Source organism: Vicugna pacos, chromosome 4, assembly GCF_048564905.1.
Source record: "Vicugna pacos chromosome 4, VicPac4, whole genome shotgun sequence".
Classification (NCBI taxonomy): domain Eukaryota; kingdom Metazoa; phylum Chordata; class Mammalia; order Artiodactyla; family Camelidae; genus Vicugna; species Vicugna pacos.
Window position 1 is genome coordinate 10,549,211 of NC_132990.1, and position 9,795 is coordinate 10,559,005.

Here is a 9,795-nt window from a genome sequence, read left to right on the forward strand (position 1 = left end):
ATATATTCTTCACCTCCTGTCCCAGTTCTTCTAATAAGTAGGGTGAATTTGTCACCTTTTTTCTCTCTTACTTTCTATGCATTTTTGGTAAGAATTCTTCATTCTTCTCTCAGATAAACACTCAGAAAATCTGTGCGTGTGTATAAATGCTCACTAAATCCTTTTATTTTTCCACTGTGATTCTTTATGACAGAGAAGAGGTTTGTTTGCAGCTTCCTTCTGGATAATCTGGCGAGGCAGAGAGGGATTTATTCCACCATAATTGTAAGAAGTCTGGGCTCTTTCTTTGCAGGAAATAATACTTGGGGAAAACAAACAAATAAGCAAAACCAAAACATAGCTTCTTAAGTACACCTCCCCATGTTAAATTAAATACACCCTACCATGTTTCTCTTCATACAAAATCCTTCAGTCCAATAGTGTGGTCTGCTACTAGCTGTTTACTTTTGTGTCTTCCTGTGCTTTCTTACTGGAAATTATAATCCCTCAGATGAATAAATAAATAGAATCAGAAAGGGCAGCTCCGCCAGTAGTTAGGGCAGCCCAAATAGTCTGCTCTTTCTGTTACGTAGGAATGTAATTTCCCCCTGCCTTGTAGTGACGAGGTCCCTGGTTTTGAGGTCTTGAAGTGAGCCAGTATGTGAATGTCTCCCACCTCCTGCCTTTCTGGCCGTGCTGTTCTGAAGTGAACCGTTGATACTTCAGTTAGTAGAAAAAGACTCTGGAGATCTTGAAGATATTTCCACACTGATGAAATTTTCAATCCCTTATTTTTTCAAGGAATATTTAAGTGGAAAGTTCAAGTAAAATTAATAAAGCATGGAAAGTTTAATGAGAATCTTATCTGAAAGCCCAACTTTGCTCCACGTATCCTCCTCCTGATTATAATTAAGTAATTAACTTAAGCCCATTCTATGGTATGAACTAGCCAAGCAATGTAAGACTCGTGGAAGCCATTATGTTACTTCCTGCCTTAATCCAGAGAAGATACAAAACAGATTACATTATGTTGTTATGTGATATTGTATGATATTATATTAATAGAAAAATCTAGTTTCCTAATTACTTTCATATGTACTAAGTATAGCCTGGGATTTGAAGTGGATCTTAAGATAAAGATTTGACTGAAAAGGATGGAGTGGAAATGTATGCAAAATACTCCAAATTAAGTTCTAAGAGCTCTGAAAGCGTGGCTTCTTATTATTAAAAAGACACTGATTGTTCCAGAGCTATAAAGATAATAAATAAATGCAAGTATCAAGGTGTGGTAGTGACGGGATTCTGGATTTTAAAACCAGAATGCTCTGAGATGGAATAGCTTTTTTTTGCCACTGTGAAGTCTATGACCTTTGTCTGTAAACTAAAGCCATTAACAGGTGTGGGCAAATTAGTGGCAAAGATGTAATTAAAGTCAAAAAATCAGGCTGTGATTTTATACCCTGCTGTGGAGTGAAGACATTAAAGCAGACCCAGAGTACAGCAGACACAGTGGACGGTGCTTGGGTTATGTGGTGGCCATGACGATGCCAGAGATGGTTGGAAACAAGGCATGAAGTCATGAAATCGAAGTACTTTGTTGAGACTTCAGGGGACGGCAAAGTCAGTGCTTCTCAGTCACCACCATCTTCACCCAAAGCTTCGATGTTGCCGTCTTCATGATGATCAAAACTGTCACTGTGGAGCAGATTATAATGGTACATAGGACTTTCTTTTCACTTTGGTCATTTGTATATTCTATAACAGGTTTCACCATCAGGAAAAAAGAGACTCTTTATTTCCCTAGTAAAATAATTTTTTCCGATACATAACATTTCCCAGGTCATACTTCACCCAAATTACAAACGAGGTCAGTGGATCCATTTACACTTCTTTCCTTGGGAAACTAGATACAGTGGGTCTTGATAAGAAGGCTTCTTTTTCCTAACTCATCCTAAATGTACTTTCCCCTAATCAAATTGTTTTCTTCTCCACGATGCTCTCTCACCTGCCAACGAGAGTGATTCCTGCCGTTCTCCCAGTGAATTCACTGGCCAGTAGGGCCTTTTGCCAGTTCTTCGTGAAAAAAATCCTGCTAATGAGACTACTTTCTGGGTGGCTGTTCCTCTCAGAAATCAGTGCTCCCCATATGCAGTCGCATAATCCTGGATGCCTTCAGCTGTTTCAACCGAAATAAGTACTTTGGTGCTATGAAGCCTTCAGCGTTGCACTGTCTTCTATGTAGCTCTTGTGTTTTAATATAAATTTACGTTTAATTTCTTTCCCATTAACACTCCCAGGAATCATTCAGTAATAATGTTTTCTAGCTTCTCTGCTCGTTGAATATCTATTACTGTGTATGCATCCCTGGAGATGCTAGTTTGCATCCTTCCCGACAGAATTACATTTTGTTATTTTGGACTCAGAGTTCTGAGGCTTTTGCATCTCCTTCAGTTGTATTTCTCTCAATTAGGGATGTTCAACAGCTCCAGACTTAATGTTGTTGAAACCCCCACGTGCACACCACGTACCCCCTCCGATAAAGCATGTTAGCGCTATGACTGAAGATCAAAGGGACCGCCACCTGCAGGCTGTATCCAGTGGTCTCCTGGATGTATCATTACCTTTCACTTGCTAGCACCTTTTGTTTTTCTTGAGTGTTTCTGATAAAACAAGTTTCTGCTTTAATGCTCCGTGAACAAATATTGAACACAAAGAGGTAGTTGGGAAAATAAACGTGATTAGTGTTTTGGGGGGAGAACAGGAGCTAATAAAGGTATTAATAGCATACATGCATTGAGGTCGCAACAGCTGCTCTGCTGTGCTGAGAGCTTCATATGTATTAGTTCAGTTAAGCTTCGTAGTGCTTCCATTAGTTAGTGAGTCTGCTTATTCCCTTTTGGCAGACAGGTAACTAGAACTTCTGAAAGATTCAGTAACTTCTCAAAGGTCACACAGCCAGTAAGCGGGGAATCAGAGAACCTAACTTTTAATCAGCATGCTTTATGCTTGTGTGGAACTGTTTGTGGTTATTGTGTGTTTGCGAAAAATTAAAAAACACCAAAAGTCAGAATCACTACCCAACCCCGATCCCACCCCGAGGGAAAAATAAACAATAAAAAGACGCAATGGCTTCTGTCATTGGATTGCTATAGCTTTCAGAGTCTTTGGACCCTGCTTCCCAGAAGGAAAATAAGAAGCAACAGTTTCACCTGTTGTTCCCAATATTTGTTCCTTTTTCCAGGTTTTGTATTTGTATCTTAATCCACTCTCCTTTTTGTGGCTTTTTGCCTCTATACTGACAATTTTACAGAATCACGGTAAATTTAAAACGTTGTTTACCATTAGGACGTTGCAGTGATCTTTAAGTTATGACACTAAATATAAATATGGACTAAATATAAACAAATGGTTGATGATTCATTTATTATAATGCAGCAATCATCAGCAGCAAGATATTTTCTTAGATTGTTGAATATGCATATATATTCTTATGAATGAGAAAATTATTACAAGATAGCAATTATGAAACTCAATAAACTTTGCATTTATCTCCCTTTTGAAGTCATTTGATTTGCTCTGTGATGGGTATAAAAGCAACTACCCGGGTAAATCTTTCCGTGACCGAATGGTTACTTAATTCTTAGGATTCAGTAGTTGTAGCAAGTGTGAAAAGCCTAGGGTTTCTTGTTTTTGTTTCTTTGCTTTGGTATTTTATGACTTATATTATAAATGCTGCTTAATTCACACTAAATATTAAAGGATATGGTTTGTAGTCCTATTTATGGTGGAACTTTTCCTGTATTTGGGGGAAAAAATCAGCGTTTGTCAGGATAAGAGCAGCAGGCAAGAAGAGAAATAGCACGGATACGATCATGAACCAGAATTAGATTATGTTAACATCTGGGCAAATGCCAGCCTCCGATTATCAGCATCAAATGCCTTTTAGTTTTCTTGTGATCACTCTCATTTTTAAGCAATTTTAAACTCAATTTTGCGATTTAACAAAGTAGACAAGCATGAAATGGATTTTTCATAGTAGAGTGATGCTCTTGGTGAATAATAATGTTGTGTGATGGTGTCTCTTCTCTAGATTTGTTATAACTTCTTGACTGTGTAACCTCTGCTTTGTGGTGACAGACATGTGTGTATCTTGTTCTTCCTGCGCTCATAGCTCTTGCTTCCTCAGCCCCTCCATGTTAGGTGGGGCTGTAGGACTGACCTTCGGCCAATAGAAAATGGGTGTAAGTGATGTTACCTCTGCATTAGGGTAACAGGGTTTTTTTGTTATTCAGAACATTTGTAGTAGATTTTTCTTTTTTGCTATTGCAGTCAGAGGTGAGGACATCCCGGCTCCTAATTTTTTTTTTAATTAAATTTCCTGTTTGCCAGAGTAGCCTTTTTCTCACTTCTTTTTCAGTCTGTCTTCTGTGTGATGACGGAGATGGTACTAATCGGAATGAGAAGGAGTCCAGTACCTTCCTGGGCTGGACTCTCAGGTTGCATCTGCTTGAGAAAAAAAGGTCGTGAACTCATACCAGGCTCTCTCTCACTCCCCCATACCTGCTGGGGGCTCTGCTGGTTATTACCCTGCCCTCAGGTCTCAGCTGTGGATCTGGGCTTCAAGTTCTTATCCCGCACAAACAAACAAGAGGTCAACAGAATCCAAGATTCAGTTTGGCAGTTAGAGTTTAGGAAGAGGTAGAAAGCTCTGCCTAGGTTTATCGTGAAAATCTTTAAAACTCATTTTTACCAGAGCTAGATCTTGGGATAATGAGATAATTTGATTTTGAAAATAACACGCCATTTTATTTTCAAGACTGACTATTGTTCCTTGCATATATCAACACTGTCAACACTGGCGGGGACAGTATTTGGACGGCCCTGGAGCTCTCTTGATGATTTTCTATCTCAGTCTAATGCGACTGCCTCAGTGAGGTGTGTGGCAATAATGGGGAAGGATGACGGTCATTTAGATCTTCGTGGTGGGTGGTGGGCCTGGTGGCTGCATGTGCTACCGCTGGACAGATGCCAAACAAGTGAGAAGAAGAGGGTTTTTTTGTCTTGTTTTGTTTTGTTTCTGGTTGTTTTCCCAGTTGGAGTCGTCAGATCCTAGAGCTGGAAGAGCAGTTACAGGTTTACAGGTTGGTAGGATGGTTAGTTTTAGGTGCCAGCTTGTTAGGCTGTAATGCTCAGTGTACAATCAGACACGAATCTAGGTATTGCTGCAAAGTTAGCTGTCAATTTAATTAACATCTACATTCAATCAACTCCAAGTATAGGAGGTTACCCTTGATAATGAGGGTGGGCCTCATGCACTCAGTTGAAAGACATTGAAAGCAAACCTGGAGTTTCCACGAAGGAGACATTCTGTCTCAAGATTGCAATGTCAGCTTCTGCCTTTGCCTGGGACTCCAGCCTGCTGGCCTGCGCTCCAGATCCCAGACTTGCTAGACCCCACAAGCGCTTAAGCCAATTGCTTAAAATAAATCTTTTTGTCTGTCTGTCCATCCATCCATCCATCCGTTTAGATACTCTATCTATGGATCTACCTGTCTGTGTCTGTCCATCTACTTGCCTGTTATCTACTGTCTGTCTGTCTGCCTGGCTGTCTATCTGTCACCTATCACTAGATTCTTCTCTTACTGGCTTGATTTCCTGTGTCACTAATACTCCTGTCTAGTCTGATTTCTCATCCAATGCAGAAATTTATTTTACATTTCTGACAGAGATTTTCCATTTTCTTTTTCACTTATGGAAACACATTGCTTCTTGAGGTGGCTTTTGGCCTTGTGTTGATTGAATTATTTCAGTATTCTGTATTTTAAGCTTTATAGTAAATCTTTATACTAAAATCATTACCTTCACTCTCCTATGATCTTTAAAATTTATTTAAATATGTTTAGGGTTTCTTTTTTGTTTGTTAGATTTTATGACGTCCGTCGGACATACTAGCACAGCTCTCACTGCAGTAGGCAGTGTATTACGGTTCCATGTAAAGATGTTTCCTCCCTAATGTGTAATGTCTTTGTGGGTAAGGGCTTCAGGGCTGTACCCTCCAGGTGATCATCCTCGTGCTTTCCACTGACACTCAGAATCACTGATGAGTTTGATGTCAGTCTTGGGAGCAGCGAAATACGATCGCTTAGCATTACTCTTACCTGTTGGTCCTCTCTTTTCTCTCTACTGCCTTGGCTGTCACCCCGACTTCAAGTTGGAATCCCTTTCAAAAGCCCAAATCCTCCCCCAAACCATTTAAATCCATCTCTCTAGGACTGGGCCCAGGGATGGGGTTTTCTGGAGAGCTCCTCAGATGACCCTAGTCCTGAGGCTGCTCTGGAATAACGTAGAGTGTCCTCCTTCCGCTCCCCAGAAGCCATTTGTCAGGGCTACTTGTCTCTTTCACAAAGGAAACATTGTATTTATAAGTCAAATGAATATGATTGTTTCTCTAGAACCTGCACCATGCAGTTTGCCTTCCTCTGGGGCTCATATTAACTGATCAGAAACTTCATTAAATGCTGCATTCTCAGCATGTGGCTTCCGGGAGCCTTTTGGAGATTATTAGCTGCTCAACTGAGATGCAGAATTCATGAGATAAAAGCTTTGTTTCTAGGGAATCAACTTTTGGTTAGTTTATTTGCAAATGATACTCAGATTAGTTGCCATTGCTCTGATTTATGACTGATTTCCCTGTTTACAGTTTAATAAACTTAAAAATATTATTTCCTCTCCTAAATTAATAAGAGCCTGAGATTATTGGAAAATAAAAACAAGCTTTGAAATCTGAAACACTGTGGATTGATTTCTGGTTCTATCAGTGGGTCATTTAGGAAGAGCAGTGTTAGTTGGGAGAGATTTGTATTCCTCATCTGTAAAAGGGGTCAATGTTATAGCATTATCTGGCAGGAATAGTGAAAATGATAAATACCACTTGTAAAGGGTTTAGCATACAATCTGGCATTTAGAAAGTGTCTGTTAAACTGTATCCATCCTTATAACATACATGGATTTAAAGTGGCCACACCTCCTCTACTTTGATATCCAATGAACTATGCTACAATAGGTTTGTGCTGATAGCTGAAGTTTCAGTAAGGTAAGAATTTATATTGTGCTGTTTTGGAAGGTAGACAGATCTCAAAGGGCACATTCACTGAAAGCATCGAGTCTGCAGAACCCATTCAACACTTCCTGGCTGATTTAGGTGCAGAGGCTGTGGTTATGGCCCCACTCCTGACAGTGCTGGTAAATCCGGCAGAGACTGGTGCTCAGACTGGGTATTGAATGAGTTTGATACAAACCTAGTTGTGAATGTCATGCGAGACAGGTCCCATCTTGTTCCCAACCAGCTGTACTTCCAGATTAGAATCAAAGTCCGCAACATCACGTGGCATGGATTGAGGGAGAGTTAGGCAGAAGGGGAAAAAGTGTTTTAAGCTGGAGTCACTAAGAAAACAAACGAAGGCATGGGTTCCCCATCTCCTATTATCTGACATAAAGGCATGATGGGGACTAGGGCATTTTGCTTGATTCCCAAATTGGATCTATGTTCCAGAAGAAAAATTTTTTATCCCTATGAGTTTCACTTTCTTTCCTTTCTTTCTTGAGAAGTAGGGTAGGAATTAGAGTAAAAAAAATCAACTTTGTCCATGGGGGGATAGTCAGATGACTGTGACTCCCAGAAGTCAGGAATCGGGAGCCAGCTGATTACAGGTGCTGTCCCTCGGGGTCCTGGGGGATGCACATGCCTGGGAGAAAGTCACTATTTCTGTTGGAGTATTTTTCTTGGATCAGTTCATTCTATTTGGAGAATGGTAGCCCAAGTTTCCAGCAACTCAGGCAACCCAGAATAAACTTTTGGGGACTTAGACATTCTTTTCCACTTGGTTTCCTAACTTGAAAAAAAATAAGGAGTTAATAAAACCACAACTTAGACTTGCTGCATGTCTTATGTAAAACATCATTGTGTGGCTTGGCATAGAGAGCTCCCTGAATGTAACGGTAGCTATTGCATCCTGGATGTTATCACACAGAGGCTGAATAGCTGGGGTATATCTTAAAGCATATTATAATATTAATAATAGATTTTATTTCTAAATAATTCCTAGTACATTTATCATTTCATCAAAAGCCCAACATGCTTCCTTTATACATGTGTCCTTACAAAACTGCTAAGGGTCAAAATCATATAAAATAACCCTTATACAGAGAAGCCCAGCTCCTGTCCTGTCCCCAGTTACCAGTAGAGATAACTATTTTTTTATAGTTCTAGGATTTTATTATGCTTCCAGTTCTTTTAGGCAAATGCAAACAATTACATCTATATATTCTTAAGTACACCCTTCTTATATAAAAAATAACATGCTGTGTACTGTGTCTGTTAAGGTTTTTGATGACTTTTGATGCTGCTCTCACTGGGAGTGAAGTGAAGAGGGAGTAGAAAGCCAGAGATTTTCCCTCTTTCCTACTGGCCCACTCTCTTATTTAATTTCCCAGCATGGCTGTGCTCTGTGTTCCTTACGTTCAAGTCCTTGCATTCTCCCTTACCAACCTTGGTACAAGTTGTGATCACTCCTCCATTCCAGTGCCTAACAATGCAGGGCACATAGAAGGAAGTGGTGATCATAATAATTGTTGAATGAGTGAAACACTAAGCATCTAGGGCCTGAGACGTAGGTTTGTGTGGTATATCACAGCGCTCCTGCCAAAGCATCCAGCCCTGTTGCAAATTAAGACTTCTTAAGAATTTCCGCAGCTCTTTGGGGATAGCGTTTACTGTGTCAGTGAAGTATTAAAAATGTATTTTTTTCTTGCAATGAGACAGTTTTAGTTGCTCATAATTGTGCTACACACTCAGCCCATTTCCAAATATATTAAAAAATGATTCATGATGAGTTAGGCAAAACACATCACGCAAATTACATACCTAAAGTATAGCTTAACTCCAAAGCCTTAGTTCCTGTTGCACTTTAAATATTAATCATTTGGTTCAAATGTCTGATTTCAGGTGAAAACAAGTGGAATAAAAGCACCGATTTTCCAGTACTCAATTGTATCCTAATGCATTTCTAACTAGCTGGAAATTTAAATAAGTAGTTGAGCAAAGATATTGGGTTATTTTATGGAATAGGATGCAGAGTCTATGATAACAGCTAATAGAATTTCCATTAAAGAAAAACTGAACTGAAATTTAATCACTTGATCAAAATTATAATTGCCCATTTAGAGTTTGAAATATGGAAATTGAATGATGGTAACATCATTTCTGTGGAAAGATAAAGCCTTAGAATTTTGTAACACACATCTTGTATGGGTAAGTAACTTCTCTGTGGTGAAAGCATGATGGGGTTTTATGTGAAGTTTTACCAGGTTCTTTCTAAGAAGTTGTTCCCACTCATGGGGTGAGAATACATCTAAGCAGGCTTTACGGTGCTATGTTCCCACTCAGTACAGTGTTTCAAATCCTGTATTTAAATGATGGGTGTATTTTGTGTATTGGGTTACTATGAGGCAACCTCGAAGGTCAAGTAGCTTGCAAAATTATGAAAATCCCAGCACCTAAATTTATCATGAGTATTATTACTTTAATCCTTACAAGAAAAGACAAATGAAATGGTGGTTGCTGGGACTTATTTTCAAAGACACACAAAAGAGAAGAAGGCAGCATTTCTGACACATGATGATTGTTGATGGACTTCTGTTGTTTAGGATCTCGTGAAATAACCAGCCAGGTATCTTGCATCTCATTGCAGGTTTGACCATCGCACATGCCATTAGTTAGCTTGTTCACATCTAAGAAATATAAATGAATTGGATAAT